Source organism: Aquila chrysaetos, chromosome 1, assembly GCF_900496995.4.
Source record: "Aquila chrysaetos chrysaetos chromosome 1, bAquChr1.4, whole genome shotgun sequence".
Lineage (NCBI taxonomy): Eukaryota > Metazoa > Chordata > Aves > Accipitriformes > Accipitridae > Aquila > Aquila chrysaetos.
Window position 1 is genome coordinate 84,643,230 of NC_044004.1, and position 16,939 is coordinate 84,660,168.

The 16,939-nt window shown below is 43.7% G+C and overlaps 1 long non-coding RNA gene across 1 annotated transcript in view; it reads left to right on the plus strand.

Annotated features, from left to right (window-relative positions):
• The first annotated feature begins 81 nt into the window (after positions 1 to 81).
• Positions 82 to 16,939, plus strand: part of LOC115342741 — a 31,192-nt gene continuing 14,334 nt past the window's right edge. Inside the window, exons 1-4 of the long non-coding RNA XR_003923889.2 lie at positions 82 to 158; positions 1,392 to 1,567; positions 3,182 to 3,234; positions 3,333 to 3,495. This is a non-coding gene — a long non-coding RNA (uncharacterized LOC115342741). The remainder of the gene's footprint in view (positions 159 to 1,391; positions 1,568 to 3,181; positions 3,235 to 3,332; positions 3,496 to 16,939) is intronic.

Genomic DNA, 16,939 nt, shown 5'->3' on the forward strand with positions numbered 1-16,939 from the left:
GGGAGGGAGGGAGGGAGGGAGGGATGGCGGCCCTCAGGCGTCGGGCCCGGCCTGAGCCCGCCCGCCCGCCCGGGTCGGTGTCCCGGGGAGGGGGCGGGGGGGGAGGGCAGCGGAACGCAGCCCTGCCCGGGCGATCGTGTGCTCGGCTGGTCGCGGAGGTAGAGGTGTGGGCAGCTGAGGGGTTGTCTCTGAGGGGAGAGGACGCGCCTCTGTGAGAAACGTGTGGAGAAAGGCGGTTTTGGGGGGAGAGCCCGCCTTTTCCAGCGGGTGGACGTGAAGGGGGCAAACCGTGCTGAAATGGGGGGCCGGACGGAGACGGGCGAGGTGGAAGAGTGCTTGCGGGAATGGTGCTTGCGCCCTGCGAGAGCAGCCGCTGGTTAATTGGGGTAATGATTGTCAGCGGTTTTTTCTGGGTGCTCTATGAAGTACCGAAAAACCCCCAACTAATCCTAGCAGCCAAGAAGACTCTTCCAGACAAGTTGCTTTGCCTAAATAAGAAAAGCCGTGGGTCGTTTGCCATTTGCTTTTAATTCCGCCCCCCCCCCCCCCAATTTAAATTAAAGGGGGGAGAAAAAAGTAATTACATAGGTATCATCCGGCTCTTGTTCTCAAAGTCAAAAACCGGCGTGCTGAATGATAATCCTCGTTCACCTGCCCCTCCCTGCCAGTAATGTGCCACACAGAATGTTTCCAAGGTCTTTTGTCTCGCTGAACAAGATGTGGGAGCTTGTTTCCAAGATGGCGTGACAAGTATGAAAGATTTTCCCAGGGCAGAGGAACTTGTATTGTGAAGTAGAAGATTCAGGGTGATGGGCGTTTGAAATCAAGAATGACAGTAAAGACCAGGTGTTTGGTACAACCAGCTGTGCTGCATCACTCCCAAATCGCTGCATTACACTACTTGGTTACCCAAATTAAGTTGGTTTTGGTCAACAGCAGCTCTCAAATGTTTCTAGTAGTCCATTGTTCACTCAGATTTCTTAATGTCGGTGCTCTCAAAAGTGCATTCTTTCTGCCTCTGCAGACATGCTGACAGTTCCTGACGCCTTCTCCCTCTTTCTCAGTTGTTTGGCGGGCTGGGTACGTTCTCCTGCATGTACCGCAGGGCTTTGGAGAGCTATCCAGAGTAATCGTGTTCATAGTAAGAACTCAGCAGGCTTAGCTTTAAGAAACTTTCTCATGTTTTCGCCTTTCCAGGATGTATCTGAACCACATCCCCGAATACTTTGTTCCTGTTTTACTTAGTTTCTGTCTTCCTTTCCATATGGCTTCTCTGCTTCCTTTTTTTCCTCTTTATCCAAGTGTCCTATTAATGAAATTAATAATTTAGGAAAGACGTGCAGAGAAAACGCATTCCAAAAAAAGATCCTTAGACATAGTTCTTTTGACAGCAGGGGCGAGACCCAGATTGTACTGCTGGCTATATCGAGGATGCAGCAGAGGATACCCCTTCAGCAGACAGCAGAGTCACATTAGGTGCGCAGGGAAACGCGGCGTAATAAAACACCTTGTGGAGCGGTGCTGTGCAGAGAAGAGCTCGGCTGGCTGCTACTCGGGAGATGGCTTGGTGAGTCTCACACGTAACAGGGTCACAGGGGGACCGAGAATTCAGATAGTAAAGTTTCCCAGAAAAAAAAATCTTAAGAGACCACAAAGGTGATATGCGGCAGCTTGCTCAAAAGGGAAATAATTTATAGGCGGTCGATGTTTCTGTTCTGTGGTGGAAGAACAGTGCGATTTCTAGCTGACCTGTATCAGCTGTGCTAAAAATAGGAAAGTGTCCTGTTTTGGTCAACTTAGTGTACTTGGAAGATAAAATCTCTGAACCAGATTTGTGGACTAAGCCAAGAAGAATGAAATCTACATGGTGGCAATCTTTTTTCCTCACAAGTGTCCCACTGGCTTTCCTCTTTGCAATGGTCACTTTGAGAATGAGGGAGATAATATATTTTTATGCACACACGTACATTTAAAGGAATAAGAATACAGCTGCCTCGTTAATTCATTCAGGTGAGCGAACTCTGAACATTGCGAGGAGCCTCTCACTGCCACGGTGAAACTGAGCTGGGGAAATCATGTTCTGCCAGCTCCCGCTGAGAAATGAAGAAACTCATTGTTTGCTGGAGTGGTGGTTCACTTCCATCAAGCTGAATACTGCTTACAAAGTTGCTATCAAGATAAAACCTTAATTGGTCTTAACTGTCCATCGAATCATTAGCTCACTGAGAACATTACACCTGTAAAAACCACTTTGTTCACTTTGTTTTTAAAGCCTGTACAATTTAAATGTAATCCCAAGTGCTTCAAAGAGTTCAGTCGGAAGGAATGGGAGCTGACAGAGCTTTTTTTTTTTTTTAAAGAAGCTTTAATTGGCTGTTAAGTTGAAGCTTTGATGGGAGAAGTGTTATAGGTTAAATTAATAGGGAAAATTGAGAAACAATTAGGGCAGCTTTAAATTAATTACTTACACTATTTATTTTGAGCCTATTGAACAATTGTGTTGTATGCGTAAGGGATTGAAATTAGCCATCTGTGCAAGATAGATTTGACCTAAATTGACCTTCTTGGGTAAGAAAGTAGCTTGCCCTAATTCCCATACTGTATGCCGAATTCTACCAGTAGATAAGCTTAACTGGAAGCAAAGATGAACCTGCCTGAGAGGTTCTGTACTTTCCTGTTGAAACTAAAATCACCTGTGCAGACAAAGGTAGGGAAGGCTTTCCAAGAGATGGCTGAGGAGATCACAAATGAGCTAAACAGTTTCTTGTTAACCCTAACTGTGCCCTGCTGAGTTCCATTCTCCTATTGTCACCAGTGTACCTGTATAATGCCCTATTCGGGGGCATGAGATATCACCCCGTAACTACTGTTTAGCTTCTGCTGTTTGAGGAAAACCTAGGAAAGGACAGCAAGTTTATTTGAACTAAGTGGTATGGGCTCTCTAATACCAATAGAGTCTTTTTACGCCCTGCTCCGTTCTGCTGTGTTTTTTTCAGGGAGCAAGGGGGGGGGCAAATCACTTGGAAGAAGAATTATGCAAACAAAATATCTCAAATGCTCGTGTCAAAATGGGAGGAAAAAAAAGTTATTCAACTTTGAAACTGAAAGGGTGAAAATATTGGTGCTGATTTTTCAGGCACTGAAACATTTCCCCCCCCACCCTACTTTTTTCTGTTTGTAGGAGGCCCATTCCAGAAGTGCTCCGGCTGGCCAAGAGGAGTCTCCTCACAGCAGGTGGGTGGTAAGAAGACCCGAAGACTTCCCCAAAGTCAGGGCATCCCTCTCCCGTGCGAGCATCCTTTCCCTGAGCTCATGCTTGGCTCTCCCTCCAGGTGTCAGTCTGGCACTGTGCTATCCGCCCAGCAGTCGGGTGTCCTCGCCAGCCCCGGGAGCTGCCTCTTCATCGGCTTCCTAATTAACAAAGAACCGATGCCGGCACTGGGGATCTCATCCCAGCAGTGCCGTCCCTTGCAGACCTGTAGCAGTGCCCGTCAGGTCAGTGCTGGCATTCCTGAAGTAGCTGTGGTGCGGTGTTTGGTCCCTTTCTTCTGAAGTGCCTGGCGAAACACCTCGTCCTGACAGTTTTTGTTCGTGGGGAACTGGCTTTTCACATGTTTGTTGCAAGCAAAGACATGGGAGGTGCCCTGGGACTCCTTTTCCCACTGTTGGAATCTGCTGCCATGGGAGAATCTGGCTTGCTCCGAGTCTTCCAGAAAAGGCAGTTTAGTGCCCAGGAACGAAATCTGTTACCAGTCTGACCTTAATTGAGAACGTACATTCGGGACTGTTGGTCGAAGGTATTGCGTGTCTTCCTCTGCGTTGTGCTTACAGCTGTGTCGGTGTATAGCTCACTTTTTCTTTGCCTGTGATTAAAAACAATTGTGTTTTCCCTGGGGACAGGAAGAAGGAGGTCTATTTCAGAATGCTGTGTTCAGGAGTGTGTTTCAATGCAAAGCATGTGAATAACATACAGGCACTGGTTTATGACCATAGAGACCATGTATTTATTTATGTGCATAAAGCACTTTTGGTTCTGTATCAATGTGCAAAAAAAGCTTGCAAAGGGCCATGTATAGAATACCTGTTTACTGACAGTTACATCAGGAGATACAGATATTTAAAGCCCCCTGTCATGTAAAACAGACAGACCCTGTCTCATCCTTTCTTGGAAGCAGCCAAAGCATCTGTGAGATTAACTACTCTATGTTGATATGCAGTGGAGTTACATGTAAGAAAATAAGGTTCTTAGCTTTGTGGAAGTCAAAGAGTCTTTGAAAGAGGGTGCGTGTGTGTAAGAATAAAAATCCCGGGACACCCCTGATCCACAAACTCCCTTCATGAGAGAGCATAAGGAACACCAGTACCTTGTGTTTGATAATTAGAGTGACCTTAATACTAAGAAAGCTTGATTTCAAGGCCCTCTTCCCTGAAGATACATCTTTCTTCCTCGCACTGTCCCCGCTAGGATTTTTGTGGTGAAGTTCTTCGTGGTTTCCCGTAGCGCGCTCCTCAGCATAGACCCTGAGCAGCTTCCAGGAGCACCTGAAACAGAACGCCTGACATCTGCCGTGGGGGGTTCAGGCTCTCTTTCCTCTCCCTGTGGAGAGGTGCATGTGCGATGTGTGCACTGAAGTGACTTGGTTTGGTAGGGCTCTTCGTTCTTTTTTTTTTTTTTTGGCGGTTTTGTTTTCTGATTCAATCCCTTTGGCTTTCAGCTCCGGCTTCTGAATCTCAGCATCTGTCAGTGGTGCGATAAATTCTCTTTGGTGATAAGAGAACAGCTGCCAATAGCAAGAGCAAGGATGGCATTTGGGCTTTTTCCTGCCATGCGAGAGCTTACAGTCAGCAAAAATGCACGGTGCGCACAATGGAAGAAGGCACCTCTTCTGCCCAGCCTACTATTTTTTTTTTCCAATTTAGCAGCATCTTTTTCCCTCCATATTAAGCAGATGCACATGCACAATTGTGCAGCATGATAGAGTCCTGAACCTAAAGAACTGGAATTAATTGGCAAATGGCTTTTTTCTGGATAGGTTCTGAAGGTGGAAGTGGTGAGGGGACAAAAAAGCCATTTTTTTGAGAAACTAGGGGATTTTCAGGAAAAGAAAGAGGCGTCTGGAAAGCTGTTTAATCATGTGGGATGGTGTTTCCTAGCACAGCAACCTGCTCCCGGTGGAATTGGTAGGGAAAAAAATGAACTCCTTTCTGTGGATTCTTGAGTTTTACGAGCATAGGGTTTAGGTTTGTTGGTGGTTTTTTCATATTTGAAGGTCTCTCTAACTCCAGCTTGCCTATAAAATTTTATCACAGCTGGAATCCATGCCATGACAGAAGGCATTTCGAGACACACTCTTTTGACCACAGAGGTTTTGTTTCTCTAGTTGTGGTGAGTTTAGTTGATTTATTTGTAATGAGGGTGGAACTCCAGGAATTGTGGACAGCTTTGGTCGATACGGTAATTTCACTCTTGGACAACTGTGTGGGTTTCTGACTTTGCTGAAGAAAGAACCAGACCATGCCTGTGGAAGTCTGAGTCTCCCCTTGCCTGGTCGAAGTCTGACAACCAATTTCCCAAGAGGGGGATCATGTTTCTAAGACACTGTTAAGTGTCAAAATAGCCTTTCTGTAAAGTAGTTCTCCAGTTGTAGTTTACACGACTGTAATTTCTTGAGTGGTTTCTCAATAGAGCATGAGAGAGAAGAGAGGCTGGAATTTCAGTTATGTTTAAGCATGTTTTGAGCTGTGCTGACACTCAGAATGATTTCTTGGTGTCAGGGGGATTAGGTGCCCTTTCCTACACTGTTGTTGTAAATCCATACTGTTGCTGACTGACCTCAGTAGGTATTTGAATGTCATTGTAAATGTGACAAGAGACACACATTCTCATTTGGTTCTGATGAGGATTTGTATGCCTCAATTGATTTGACCTTTTTCAAAATCCTTTCCAAACTTTTAATGCGTTCTTAAATTTGATCTGTGAAGTGCTGCTTTCATCCCAAACAAGGCCTGGGTCCTCGGCCTTTGGGATCATCTCGCTGTACTTGCTTTTTTCTTGTCTTTTCTTCATCTGCCAAGGTGAGCGCGTGTAAATCATTATTTTTTTCCTGACTGTGTTGCAAAATGCCAAAATCTCCGCTAACTAGCAGTGTTATAGTTTGAGAATTGGAGGTGTGAAAGTAAAGGCTTGCCTTGCCTCCAAAAATGCTTTGGGACGGAAAGATCTGGGAAACAGGGAGGAAGCAATTGTCTCATTTCTCTGACTGCACTGTGGATATTGTTGCCTATATGCCAGGATTGGGTTTTTCCCCTTGCTAGTTAGTTTGTCTTAGGGGATTTTAGGTTTTCCTCACTTAACTTGATTACTAAAATTGGAATCCTCTGGTCTTCCAAAGGTACACAGTTCTCCTTCCCTCTCTCGTCCTCGTTGTCCGTCTAGCTTCTTTAAGTCATCGAGACCTTGAAGTGCAAAGATGTGTGGAGAAGGCAATGTATTAGGAAGCGCTGGGAAGTCAGTGAAGAATGAAGTACAGTATAACTTGCAAAATGCTGCCATTGTTTTTAATGTATTATTTTGTAATGTCTTTTGTTTGTCTACTTTTTATGCTAGTAGATGCCCCAGTCCCATCTTCATACGAGGGTGGGAGCCATAGAATGCTTCTTTTCAGCAATTATTTCAGCTAAAAACTCTCTGTGGAGGCTGGTAGCCTGCTTTCCTGCCTAATTTTCCCCTTTTTTTAGTCAAATTATTTGCCCATTTCATCAGTTAATTCTACATATTTAAGCTACTGTGTTAATTTTTTTTTTTTTTAGTTATCAAGTGCAAGGTCCATACAAGATCGTTTCACAGTCTTAGAAGCATTGGTTAGAATTTTTCTCTGTTCTCCAGTTGCATCTTCCTTGCCATTTCCTTTGGTTCACAAAGCATGCTTCGGACCGTATCTTGTCGGTCATATGAGACTCGTCAGCATATCCCAAAAGCGGCTGCAGAGCACTTGAATTTGACCAACCTTGAGAATTCTGTTATGCTTCTGCCCCTTTTTCTGTAACCTTGGAATAAAGATAATACAGTTTCTTCTTGTGATGCCATACGGCGGTAAAATGAGGCAGTGATTGGACTCCCTATTTGTGCTGTACACATTAAGCCATAAGGAGTTAGAGTTCTGTTACTCTTGCCCAAAGCCCATCTTTATTCTGCTTCATGTTTTCCTACAGCCTGCAAAACTGACGGATGCCTTCTGACGGTATTCCTGCCTTTGGAGTGACTGGTGGATTGAAAGCTTTTTGCTCCGCTACAGACGTATCGCTATTTTGCTACTATTTTGTCAGCTTCTGCTGTGTCACTAGGAAGTGATGGTACAAACATTTGAAGTGTGCCTCTTCCCCTTCTAACATCTTTTGATTGTCGTAGACGTGCTGAATGATATGAGTTATGAAAGCTTACAGCTAATCAGCTCATCTGTGCTGCCGGGGAGGGATTTTGGGTGGTAATTGGAGTGCAGCATGGATGGATAGTGCGGAGCGATAGGAAGTGAGCAGAGCTCAACAGCTCTTTTGCTTGTCCTACGGCCATGTGTCATGGAGAACAGTCAGGCTTGGCTATTATGGGTGTTTCTGGCAAGCTAGGATTTTTTCCAGCAGCCTTGCAAGGAGTTGAACAGGCACAGATGCTTTCTCCTGACTAGAGCTGGAAGTTTGAAGGGCAGCTGAATTTGCTAATGTTCGTGCTTTGATACAGAGTGTGGGAAATGTTCATGAGGCATGAGGCAGAACAGCTTGCTCTATTGCTGCTGTATTGACTCTGCAGTGCTGACAGTAGTTAAAAAAATGGCTTTTGTACATAAGCTTAGTTAATATATAGAACTTGGAAGACAGCTAGGAACAGCTATGGGCAATGGCCACGGTCTCTCTCTGTCTCTCTCTTTTTAATAGAGTCGCTTCCCTGCCCAGAAATGCACTTTAATTTTCAATCACTTTAGTATCATTAGGAAAGGCTGACATTTTGGGAACATTTGTACAGTGTAAGTATGAATAACAGTATCCATGCTTTGTCATATAAGGGGATGCGCAATTAGGTCAGGGTTATTTTCCTGATTGTTAGCAATGGTGACATTTTTGTTTCAAGTATAAAACATGGTGTCCTTTTTGCTAAAGAGTTAGTCCAAAGCAAAGGCTCAGCTGGGGTCTTTTAAAACCAAGACCTGCTGGATGGGCTGTGCTTTCTTGGGTCCCCAGGACATATTTGTGTTGAACTTCCCAGAGGAATCCTCTGCTGTGGTAGGAGAGCCATTGTAACAGCTGTTGAGTGAGTTCTGTTTGTTCTCTGCTTGGAAGAACAGGTAACTCTACCAACCGTGAGAAGACTGGCTTGGCATTACAGGGCAAAGACCAAACAGAAAACGGTTGCCACCTCTGATCTGGGGACCTGCCAGACTGCTTGTATTCAGCTAGTTCAGTCTGCGCTAATTCTCACACCCCTGAGCTGCCTTTTGGTACCCAGAAGCCATGTCAGCGGTTCAGGGAGCGAGACCTCTTAGTTCCTGCCTGGCCTCATTGGCTGTGCTGCTGCAGAAGGGAAAAGTTCATGAAAACTGGGATCCTTCCTGTGGAGTACCAAAGGTTGTCCTTACACAGTGCAGATGGGTGAATGGGAGAAGAGACAGTGATTTTGATTTTTTTGTGTAGCCTCAGAGTGTTCATCCTTGTGTCCTCCAAGTGAAGACATGCATCAACTTATGGAAGTAGATGCCAAATACCCGTGGAATTGCTGAAAGAATATTTATCAGCGTTTCTCTCCACATTGTCTTTCCAAAAAAAAACCAAAAAAAAACCCAAACGACCTGCAGCCCCATTATTATTTCAGTGTAACTTCTGACATGAGGAGATCAAGCAATTACCTCCTTTTTGAATGTCAATCTCTGACTGTCAGCGTGAAGACACCAACTGGGGCTCTATGTAAGAGCAAGTTTCTGGGCACGCTATGTGAGGGGCACTGGTGAGTTTCAGGCTGCTGAAATGTTTTTTTCTTTCTTTTTTTTTTTTTTGTCCTGACGGACTAGTAAATTATTACGATGTGGACTTGTCAAACAGGCTTGCCAGGTTTTCAGCAGTCATCCCAAGTGGACTGCCTAAAAAAGGGCTGGCACTGCATCACATGGAATGACCAATGATATGTCATATATTTTTAATGGGCAAAATGTTTTAATAAACATTCTCCTTCCTAAAACAGTGGATTTTAAAATAGGTTTTAGCCTTGAGCCATGTAGCTACCCAGCTGTGAATTTTATAAGGCAACAATCTCCACATCATTAGATGTTATGACTGATACACCAGCAATTGCAATAGTAAGTATTTCCACACATGAAAAAAGTTTCTGATAACAGTTAAAGAAAGTATGGCTCTACTTGGAAGATTTTCTCAGCTCAAAATTAAAGCCATTCTCTAAAAATATGGAGACAGGCACGTATTGTCTTTTAGTGGACTGCAAGTATCTGTTTATGCAAGCCATGCAGATTTTTGCACCTGACAGCTTTAATCACATTGCCTGGTACTTTTGAAAATCAAAATTATTTTTCTTTTTGTGCGATATCTGCATATTCAGCCAATCGAAATTCAGCTGAAATGTTGCACAAAGAGGCTGATTAGATCCTAGCTTTATCTACCACAGTTGTACTGGTTCATTGGAAAAGCCTTCTTGGTCTTTTATTTCTGGGTTACAGCAGTTATCTTGTTTTATTTAGAAGCATGTGGGACCAAATCTTGAGTTGAAAGATGATCCCAAGACCCCTCTTTGGGCAACCCAAGTCCCTCCTCTGAAATGACTGCTGTGCAGTGGTCAGTAAATCATGTAGCCATTTTGAAACCTGTTCTCCTCAGCCTAGACCTGCTACCAAGTTGAACACTGTTCCTCTCAAAAACGGCTTACCTCTTACTATGTCTTACACGTTGCTGAACCACAGAGAGTGAAATCACAGTGTCCTCGTGTCTGTAAGACAGAGTCGGTAGGACTGAGGTTCTTCTTTTTCTTGTACTTTCTTGCGTCCTCTGTGAACTGTAATGATCCTTTACACATGGGCTGAGAGTTAAAAAAGTTGAAGCGTTGTTGTTTCTTAGCTTTTTGCTCTTTGTAGTGCGACGGAACAGATGTATTTTCTGCGATTGTTTTTAATTATTTAAGTTCACTGCTGGGGCGTTCATTTACTTCACAGGAGATCACCTTTTTTTCAAACAGAAGGCATTCTGTTACAATTCCAATACTCATTCAGAAATTCTCCACAAAGTGATTCTTTTAATATTTTACAATTATTCTCAAGTTGCAGAAGGCGGCAACAGGCTTTCCGTCCTGTTTCCTTATGACAGAAAGAGAAGCACAAATGTTGCTTGAAAAATCTGACCAGAATTAATTTCAGAGCAGTGTTCATCTTTTACAGAGTGCATAGTTTCATTCAACATTGGCACTGCCAGCTAACTAATGAAGTGGATATATAGGTATATTGAACAGTATAATTGTTTAGTTGCATAATGTCAGGTTTTTCTTCTGGTGTCAGTAAAAGGTACTTGCATTTCTAGCTATGCAGGAAGAAACTTTTCATTGCTGGTCACGCGGTGATTTGTTTTACCGGCAATTAGGTATTCCAGATAGTTAGATTTTTCTTTTCAGGTTTGTTATGTCTCTATTTTTGGTGGCTAGACTGAATAATGAGTTCTTAATTTCACAAGTAGGAATCTTTGCTCTGTGAGTATCAGTTCTTACAGAACAAGGTAACCGTCATGAAGACTCACACTGCTCCATCTTTGCCCCTCTGAACGGGGCAACTCTGACGATACATCGCTTTCTATTTGAGGGGTTCAAATATACAAGCACTGAATAACAGCTTTGGGGAATGGGCTCCTAGAGGGAACACTGTGACCAGTCTCTGTTACAGCAGTTGCTTGATACGGTCATGCTCACGTGAAGAAACATACCTTTAGCTCAGTGTCTCAAAACAATTCTGAAAGAAGCTAAACCGGAAGAGCCTGGAAGAGAAGTTTGAAAATGTATCGTACAGATTCACTTCTTTATTGGATTTAGACAGATGGTGGCCTCCCTTCCAGAGGTGAATGAGTTGCTGTTACTCCATAGTTTTGGCATTTTCTATTGCAGCGATGACCATACAGAAAAGAGACCAGGGATCCTGAGTGCTAGCTCCTGTAAGGCCAAATAGCAAACAGCAGCCTCTGTTCCACTGGGCGTTGAGTCCAAAAGACGAACGACAACAAGAGCATTCGAAGAGCCCCATTAAAAAGATGTGAGAGACAAAGTGAGTGAATTCGGTCCCCGCTCGGGAGAAGACCGTTCATTTCACCCGATGGTCTCATGCTGCCCTTAACAAAGGTGTGAAAATAACTTTGCCTTATGCTGTGGTACAGGGGAAGACTTTGGAAAAGCATGTCGGCATGTGCCTGTTGGTTTCGGTTTCTTTTTCAGGTAATTATTGTTTCTCGTATTTCAGAGGTAGTGACAGCACCTCCACAGACCTCAAGCAGTGTGGTCTCTAAAGCTCTCCCGGGGATTCATGCGGCCTTATCACCTGAAATCATGAGACAGCTTAGCGCTTCATAGGACTGGATTTGGTTTTATAGGACTGGATTTGGTACTGACCAGCATAAAGCCTTCCTGCAGGTTCTCTCTTACGATGGGATCTTGTTTCTTGCCACTTGCCAGGTTTCACTCAGTCCCATACTGCTCATCTCCCCGTTCCTCGTGTGATGTCTGTAAGGAACAGTTAGTTAAATGTCAAATAAATCTGATTCGTTCTAGATGAAAAAAAGAGTCCGGTAAGTTGCCACTTGTTTTTGCTTTGATGGCTGTGTCTATTAGGCAGTGATTTCTAGCACTTTCTTCTTGCTGCTGTCACCCCTCATAAACTCTATTCCCAGGGGCCTGACAAACTTGCATGGCACTCGAGAGCAGTGTGGCCTCTCTGCCGCAGGAGGGTATTCCTGCCCCGGCTGCCTGGCCTCGCTGCGTTCCCCCTCTGGAGCTTTGGGGCCGGGGAAGAGCTGAAGCGCTGGTTGCTCTGCCCTGGCATTGCATGGAGGGTTCCAGCGGCTGGTGGGGGAGCACGGCATCCCAGCGGTGGGGAGCGAGCGGGCAGCGGTGGGGAGGAGAGGCTGTGCTTTTCCTTCTGCCGCGTTAATGCCGAAACCAGCTTGGGGGTGGAGGCGGAGAGGGAAGGGGCAACGTGCCGGGCGAGACGGACGGCGACGTCCCCGCGTGTTTTGTTGTCAAACTTCCCTATGGGTTGAGGAGAGCCATTTGGTTTTGAAGACAAGGGCAGAGGGACCCCGTGGTTTGGTAAGTGTTTGTAAGCGACCGTCTCTTCCTCCCTAGCACATAAAGCGCACGTAAAGTAGGGATGGGTGAATTCACTTACTCCCCGGAGGAAGAAGGGCTGTGCAAGTGCCTCTTCTACCTTCCGTTTTACGGCGTGTGAATACCCGAGTTCCAGGGTGAAAGCGGGGTGGCATATGCTTCCTAGCGCACTGTTTTGGTACCAGGAGGGGAGCACTGCAAACCGTAGCACAATATTTGCACAGCCTGCGCATGGATTCAGTTAAGTCTTGAAAGACTTTGTGGGTTATGACATTCCCCTAAATGTGCTGAGCTTTCTTTAACCTTTCATAAAACATTGTGATCTTTATGGACTGTATCATATTGTGCAGTAATGTGCTTTATTGTCCACAGAATAAGCTTTTCTTAAAGATAATTGGAAAGCTGGAAATGGCTGCTATCGGCTGATTTTTTTTTTTAATACATTATTTCTGAAATGGGCCTGGTGTAATAATGACCCTATCTGTTCAAGATTTAAGATTTGTCTTGGCAGAGAAAATTGATCCATTTCACCTTTGTCTAATGGAAAATTTTATCTGGGATTATCTGTTTATGTAAATGAATGTTCCTCTGAAAAGAGAACTTGAGGGGGCTGTAAATCTCAGTGACACTTTAGTTTCATGGGGGGAAAATTGGAAAGGATTCTAGTATTTATCTGACTGAAATTGGTTATAAAAACAAAATTATCTTCATGTACCTGCTGCATCTGATGTTTCTTGGAATTTCATTACCTTTTTGAATAATGCAACGTTACACTATATACAGGATTCTCTGTGATTAGCCCCGAAATTGTTGGGGGTTTGCTTCCTAGCGTTATAATTATCAGGAAAAGGCAGCCTGTTTGGGGCAGCGGGATTCTGATTCAGTGCCCTAATGGGTACCAATTAGCACAGCCACATTATTCATATCGCTCTGTGTGGAGCAGTGAAAATATACAGCATGACTTTTTTTTCCTTACGAGTTGTTTGGTTTTTGTTTGTTGTTTTGTTGTTTTTTTTTTTTTTTTTTTTTAAACCAAGGAGTGAATCTAATTACAGGGGAAAATGTCTCTGGCTAATCAGCTTTTGTTTACAGTTTGCAGAGCAGGACTGTGAATGTAGCATTTAAACTAATATTTTAAACATCATCTTTAAAAGCAGTTTCACTGTTAAAGAGACAGACTAGGGTTTTTTGCCAAATTTCCTCTTGAGATCTAGATGACACAGAACCGACCAGCCTAGATCCTTGCTGGCGTAGCCATTGCGAAACGCAACATTTGGCTTCTGCGTGCTAGCAGCGAACACGGTGGTCTAACATAGCTGCTGTAAATACTCCCTCTTTTCTGACACTCGGTGGGACTCGCAATGAATAGAGAGCTGAGTTGATTTTATACCTATTGTTGTATTAAAAAAGGCACTACACAAGAGGATGCAACTTTTCTGGTTATTTAAAATTAAATGAGGTCAAAACCCCATGTATTTTCACATGAAGCAAAGCTACTTTGTAGATATCTAATCCTTGCTACCTTTGGAAAACCAAAAAGGATTTTGATGGTACAATGACATGTTAGCGTCAATTGTACATGCCCAGACGGATCAGAAGAACACACGCTAGACATAAACATGCATTTAACGTGGGAAACTTCTGGTTGCTCTCGCTTACGATCAAATTGCTGCTTTCCTGGAGTGGAGGAAAAGCAGTTTGTATCTTCAAGCCATGAAAGAAATGACACGTACTTCGGAGTACACTTCAAGGTATGAAATAGTGCCCCGTATTTTTACGCCTAATTAAGTGGCCTAGTTTTCAAGCATCTTTCAGAGCTGCTGGTTGCTCAGAGCCTTCAGAGATCAACCCCCTCGTCTAGCTGGCCAAGTGAAAGATAGGAGCCTAACTTTGGAGACTCATGATCTGAGTCTTCCTAGGCTGATTTCAATGGGAATTGGGCCAAAGGCTTTAATGAAGAGGGGATTTCCCCTCTGCTATTAGAAATCATAGGTGTAATTGATGCCGTACTGAGGTGCATCAAGACTTCTTCAATCGTCCAGCCAAGCATGCCAATTAGTACTAAAAATAATGGGGGGAAAAAAAAAAAGTATTAAAAAAGGAAAGTCAGCACTTTAACCATGGCTTTCACTCTGTGCTATCTGGCAGATTTCTCTTGAGTCTTCTGTGTCTTAATGTTGCTTAAGTTTATTTCCATAAAACTTCAGGCAGCAATGTTCCCTCCCCAAGTTCTTTACTTTTGTGACTTTCTGCTCCACATTTCAGGCAGTCATTTCAGCTGGAAATATACATTATTACCAGCTCATTAAATCCAAAATAAATGAAGTGGAAAATTACAGAACTCCATGGATTACAGTGCACCCAACTCAAAATAGAAGTGTGTGATTAAAAACAAAATGGTCTGCATTTTAAAAATGGATTAATAGTTTTGGGCCCAGCTGGCAAAATATCATATGAAATGTGTTTTCAGAGTTGGACTAATATAAATTAAATCTCACTAAGGGTGCTCAAGGTGGGCCTTTACAAGTGCAGGACTTTGCAGTATACACACTCTAAAAAAAAAGGAAAAGATATATTTGTAGTGTAAAGGAATGTAATATGAGGAAGCCACTTGAAAAATGTAGCTCGGTAATGATGGTGGCACCGTGCACTAAGAAGTACGCACAGAGATCTTTGTGAATCAGCCTGCTCGAGTGTGAAAGGGGGGCAAGTGTTTAGCAAGGCAGGGCTGGTCCTGCAAAATGCACTGTCCGAATCAAACCGCCAGGAAACAAAATCTGTGACATAGCCTTACCTGCCAATATGGGAAGTGGTCGGGTAATCTGCGTAACTCAGAAGGTCTCACAAAAGCTGTTGTGGACCCCCATGGCGAGATGGGGTCAGGACTGCGGGGGGTACTTTTCCCTTGAAGCGTGACTATCCACAGGGCTCAGTGCCTCTGAGCAGAGACACAGGGTGTGGAATTAGTTTGTAAAGGGAAAAAAAAAAAAAAAAATCATCTACGCCATGCGTGGTGCTACTTCCCTGACACCGAAGTGTTTAGATACTGCAGTCCCAGACATTGTAGAAAAACCTTAACGAGTCCAGAGGTGACGATCCTCTGTATATCTGCTCACATGCTTGGCTTTGTGCAGGGTGGAGCATTTAAAGCTAATGTGGGAGCCCAGCTGCAAGTTGAGGGAGGACAACACTTTCCTTTGCCTCTGTTAAAATGTAAATGCCCGTCTAGTTCTTTGCAAAACTGGAGCATGGGTAGGCTCTGAACCCTTATTTGTTTTCTTTGAATTTAACAATAATCATAACAATGAAAAATAACAAATAAATTCCTAGGCAAAAGCCCTGGGTCTTGAGAACAGTTTGGTAGACAGCACTAACAGCCCAGCATTCAGTACTAACATACAGATAAATTAACTCCTCCTTTCAGACGAAGCTGTTTGAAAGAAGCAGTGTATGTGTGAGTATATGTGTATGCAGAAAAGGTTTCTTTAATCTTCTCTATTTAACTTGTTTCTCCTGGTTTTGGTCCAGTTTCACTAGAGCTTAAGCAAAATGAAACTGGATGAGTGGTGAAACAGTTCTTTCACATCTTCTGTGTGTCACCGTTTAATAGTGAAGAAGAAAATAGAGAGTTAGGAATGGGGAAATGTGAGAAGACGGGTAGCTATTTTGCAGCACAATTAAAACTGGAGCTCGATTTTCTTGTGGCATTTCACCAGATCTTCCAGGCTTCGTAAAGTATTCCCAGGTTTGGGTAAACCTTATCATTCCTGGAAAGGTGCAGAAAAAGAGACTATTTTACCAAGTCTGGAATAAAGTATATTAAACAGTAAAGTAAAAATAAAGATCATACAGTTAAAACCTCCGCAGGATTTTTTTTCTGCTTTGTCCTGCAACAAATGTATGTCGGTCTTTAAATGCTGCTGTGAGGTTGTGCTTTGTGTTCGAGCTTGAGCTGGAGAAACAGGTTTTTGACAGCGCAGAGTGGGCAGTATTGCAGACTCAGAATTTGGGGGTTCCTTACTTCTGTTGAATTTAATATTTACCTGGCTTCTGCAGCAGAACACAGTAAACTCGCATCTCTGCCTCTCTTCTCTGCAACCTCGAAGAGCTGTTACACACAATGGAGAAAGGAAGGAAAAAAAAAAAAGTGGACCATCTGTAGATGCAGATGGGGATTTGTGGACGGTGTACAAGTTGCAGTCACAGAGTAAGCAGAGATGCCCAAAATATGTCATCCAAATTGACCAATCAGGCTGGTAAGGGGAACATTAGCCTGTTTGGATGCGTGGTCTTACAGGCCCACCCCAGCAACTGTGCAGCTTGCGCAGGCAGTCAGGCACTCCATCAGCTTTTCTTTCCCGCTGCTGCTCAGCAGCCGGAAATCAGAGCTGCTTTTACCTGTCAGCTTAGCTCAAACCTCCTAAGATTAGCAAGCCTCATTTTGCTTTTTCAGAACGTGTCGCAAGAAACCTCTTTTTTTCCTTTTTATTTGTGTTGGTTTTTTTAAGGGATGATGCTAGGTCTTTTACAATATTTGTATGCTCTGAGATGTAGTTTGATTACCAAGTGTTGTTGTGATGCTGCAGT